Source organism: Dasypus novemcinctus (genome assembly GCF_030445035.2).
Source record: "Dasypus novemcinctus isolate mDasNov1 chromosome 12 unlocalized genomic scaffold, mDasNov1.1.hap2 SUPER_12_unloc_3, whole genome shotgun sequence".
Lineage (NCBI taxonomy): Eukaryota > Metazoa > Chordata > Mammalia > Cingulata > Dasypodidae > Dasypus > Dasypus novemcinctus.
Window position 1 is genome coordinate 45,552 of NW_026688131.1, and position 4,918 is coordinate 50,469.

Sequence of the window (4,918 nt, forward strand, 5' to 3'; positions counted from 1 at the left end):
CCCCACCGGCCAGCTGCCCTCCTCCGGCCCTAGCAAGCTATCACCTGAGCAAGAGCTCTCCAACCGTTTCCACCCAGCGTTACTCCAGGAAACCACACTTCTAAGAAAACCTGTCACCACCACCAAAAGGAAAGAGTGTCCTGGGACCAGGGGAGCTCTGAGGGAAGCCAAGGCTGAGGCTGTCCTGGGCCTACAGTGCAGCCACAGCCAGGAGGGGACACAGTGGTGGGGGCCCTAGAACCCAGCCCTCACCTGCCCTGTGGAATCCCAGAAAGCAGAAAGGAATGAAACAGGACACACAGACAAGGAAAGGCTCAAGTGACTCACCAGGGCCGTGACCCCAAGAACGCAAATGCCTGAGAGCAGGAGGAGCCGCACCTGCAGACCTCTGGGGCCAGACACACACTTTTAGACGCAAACTGTGGTGGTCCCTGCAAAGCTCCCAGGCCGGGCACAAACCTGCACCCAGAGGCCCCTCCCGCGAGGGCCCCACTCACTGTGCTCCCTGCAGGCACACACCGGGGGTCAGTCACGCTCCCCCTGGGCCTCCCAGGAGCCCTTCCCCAGGAGCCCCCGATTCCCCCTCAGCAGTGACCCCTGGAAGAGCCACTGCTGCAGGCCAGTCCCTGAGCCTGGCCTTTCCAGGTGGGAGGAGAAGAGGGAGAAGCAGCCTCCGCCTGGCTCCAGGGGCCATCTGAAGTGTAGGGCCTTGGCAAGGGGGCGCTGAAAGGGGAAGCACCCAGGGACCTGGGAGGGCCAGGAGGGTGCAGGGCAGGGCCAAGGGGTGGACCATGGGGGACCCTGGGCAGTGCAGGGAGGGAGGGGGGACTGTGGAGAGGGAGAAGGGACCATGGAGGGGAGGGGGGACCACAGGGGTGCAGGAGGGATCATGGGGGGCAGGAAGGGCTGTGGGGGGCAGGAGAGACCAAGGGGAGGCAGGAGGGACTGAGGGGGAAGGAGGGAATGTGGGGGTGGGCAGCTGGGACAGTGGGGGGAGAAAGGACCTTGGAGGGGACCATGGGCAGGGAAGACCATAGGCGGGAGGGACCAATGAGGAGGACAAACTTTGAGGGGACACTGAGGGTGGGGAATCATGGGGGGAGAGAGAAAGAGGGACTTTGGGAGGACAGGAGGAACTGTGGGGTGACAGGAGGACCGTGGGAGTGCTGGAAGGAAAGTTGGAGGAAGGGAAGACGGTGGGGGGACAGGAGGGACCATGTGGGGGGACCGGGGTTGGGGAGGATCATGGGAAGGAGGGAACATGGAGGAGGATGGACTTTGGGGGGGACACAGTGGGTGGGGGGACAATCATGGGGAGGAGGGACCGTAGGAGAGGAGGAGGAACTGTGGAAGGGCAGGAGGGACCGTGGGGGGGATGAGGGACCATGTGGGGGAGGAACTGTGGGGAGGCAGAGGCAGGGACCGCGAGGGGAGGTGATACTGTGGGGGGCACGAGGGAGTGTGGAGGTGGTAGGAGGGACCGCGGGGGCGAGGAGGACCATGGGGGTGGGGAAGAACCCTGGGGAGGAGGGAGGAGCCGTGGGAGTGAAGGGAGAATGGCACACCAGGAGGTGCGTGGGGGGAGCAGGAGGGACCATGGAGGAATAAGAGGGACCATGGGGGGATAGGAGGGACCTTGGCGGGGGAGAAGGGACCATGGGGGGATAGGAGGGACCTTGGCGGGGAAGGAGGGATCATGGGGGGGATAGGAGGGACCTTGGCCGGGGAGGAGGGGCCATGGGGGAGGCAGGAAGGGGGGGGCAGGAGGAGCCATGTGGGGGTAGAAAGGATTGTGGGGAGGATGGACTGTGTGTGGGGGTGATTCATGGGAGGGGCAGGATGGCCTGTTTGGGGAGGGACAATGGGGGGACAGTAAGCGGGAAGGAGGGACCATGGGGGGATAGGAGGGACCTGGGGGGGACAGGAGGAACCTTGGCGGGGAAGGAGATACTGTGGGGGGGCAAGAGGGTTCGTGGAGGGAAGTAGAGGCCGTGAGGGGGCTAAAGGGACCTTGGGGGAAGGGACTGTGGGGGAGAAGGGAAGGTAGGGGTGCAGGAGTGACTGTGAAGGGGCAGGAGAGAACTTGAGGGTGAGGGACCTTGGTGAGGTGGGAGTAACCATGAGGATGGAGGGAGCATGGGGCACCAGGAGGGACCATCAGGAAACAGGAGGTACTGTGCGGGGAAAAAGAGGGACCTGGGAGGGGACAGGAGGGACTGGGGGGGAGGAGGGAGAGTGGCGGGACAGGAGGAGCCATGGGGGACAGGAGCCTTGGGGGGACAGAAAACATTGTGTGGGGGAGGGACCGTGGATGGGGGCTGGTTCATGGGGGGGATAAAGGAGGGGACTTTGGAGGGTCAGGGACCAAGGGGGGGCTGGACGGCCTGTTCGGGGAGGGACAACGGGGGGGTGGTCTTGGGGGAAAGGGACAGTAGACGGGGAAGAGGGACTTTGGGGTGAGGGCAGGAAGGACCATGGGAGCCAAGGAGGGACCTGGTGTGGAGAGGGACAACGGGGGTTAGGAGGGAGAGTGGAGGGGAGGGAGTGGGGGGGGACAGGCGGGAGTGGGGTGGACAGGGAGCGTTGGGGGGGTAGGTCCTTGCAGGAAGGGGGACTGTGAGGAAAAGGGGGGACTAAGTGGGAGGAGGAAGCGCTGTGGGACTGGAGGAACCCTGGGGGCAACATTCAGGGGCCAGAGGGGCCCTGGAGGGGACACGGGGGACCGTGGGGGTGTTCAGGACCATGGGGGGCGCAGGAGGGGCGGGGGTGAGGGCGGGCCACCCTTCCCGTGAACCCCCGGGACCTTACTGTGCCACGGGCCCGGCACCACAGTCCCGCCGGGCCAGGACCCCGACAGCAACCTGCGCCCCCCCCCCCCGCACCCTGCGCCCCCCCCCCCCCCCGACTGCAACCTGCACCACCCCCCGAGTGCACCACGCCCCACCCCGACTGCACCCCGCGCCCCCTCGACTGCACCCCCGCCCCCGGCCCCGCGCCGCCCCGGAAGCAGCGCCCCCGCCAGGCGCCGCCCGGGCCCCACCAGGCCCTGAGGGCGCGCAGGACCGGGGCCCCGCACGACTTCCCGGGACCCGCGCCCCCGACGCCGCCAGCGGGGAGCTCCTCGCCCCCTTCTCCGCGCCCCGGGGGGTCCCCGCCCGCCTGTCCCGCCCCGATGCCAACTCCGTCCCAAACTTACCGCTACCCGGGCGGGACACGGGCGGGGTCCCTGGGCAAGGGCCGAGCGCTCCCGCAGCCCCCACGCCCGCCGACCACACGCTCCCCCGCCCTCGGGCTCCCGGGCGGCGCCCCCGGAACACCCAGCAGGGCCTCGTGCGCCCCACACGCCGCCAGCTCTTCTAGGGGCCGCCGGCCCGGGACGGGGCGGGGCTTCAGGGGCGGAGCGTCTGCGTCGGCGCCAGCGCTTGAGCCAATGAGCTCCCGCCCCGCTCCGGGACGCCACGCCCCTACGGGGGCCTGTCCTACCCTTGACGGACAGCCACAGGCACCCAATCACCTACTACCCGGATTGATCCCCGCACACCTGTGCAAAAACCAAACACCTACACCAATAATGACCAATAGAAGGAGGAAATCAAGAAATAAACCGTCATTTGTAATAATAATATAAAAACATCACATACTTAGGAATACATTTAAATAAAGATGTAAATGACAAACACAGAAATCTACACAACACTTTAATCAAAGAAGACGTAAACAAATGGAAAAATATTCCCTGTCCATCAATAGCTAGAATAAACGTCATTAAGGTGTCTAAACTGCCCGAAATAATCTACAGGGTGAATGCAATCCTAATAAAAATAAACACAGCATTTTTTACTGATTTGGAAATACTCCCTGTGAAATGTATTTGGAAGGGCAAGGTACCCTGAACAGTCACAGACATATTGAAAAAGGAAAATGAAATCAAGGAAGGGCACTACCTGACGTTAAATCATACTACAAACCTACAGTGGTCAAAACTGCATTATACTGTCACAAGGACAGACATACTAACCAATGGAACTGGACTGAGAGTCGGGATATAGATCCTGACGTATAGAGTCACCTGATATTCGACAGGGCACCAAGCCCAATCAACTGGGAGAGAACGGCCTCTGCAACAAATGAGCCTTGGAGAACTGCATATCCATATGCATAGGAATGAGAGATGAACACCTGATATAAAAATCAACACAAGGTGCATCAAAGATCTAAATAGAAAAGCCAAGACCATAAAGACCTTGTAAGATAACCTAAGGAAGAATCTACAGGACCTTGTGATAGGAAATGGCTTCATGAACTTCACACTCAAAGCAGGAGCAGAAAAAGAAATAATAGATGAAAGGGACCTCCTCAAAATTAAAACCTTTTGTACCTCAAAGAAGTTTCTCAAGAAAGTGACAAGGCAGCCTCCCTAATGCAAGGAAATATTTGGTAACCAGATACCTGAGGGAGCCTAATATCCAGCATATGGAAAGGAATCCTTGATCTCAAAATAAGGAGACAAACAACCCATTTTAAAAAATGGGCACGAGATTTGAACAGACATTTCTCCAAAGAAGAAATACAAATGGCTAAAAAGCACATGAAAAGATGCTCAACATCAATAATTAGAAGGGAAATGCAAATCAAATCTATAGTGAGATACCATCTTATACCCATTAGACTGGCTACTATTAAAAACGAAAGGACTTCAAGTGTTGGAGAGGATGTGGAGGAAGGGGAACCCTCATTCCCTGCTGGTGGGAATGTACAATGGCCAGGCATTGTGGAGGACAGATTGGCACTTCCTCCAAAAACTAACTATAGATCTGCCACATGACCCAGAAATTTCACTACTGAGTGTATACCTACAACTAAAAACAAGGATGCGAACAGATGTATGCACACCAGTATGCATACTGGCATTATGCAT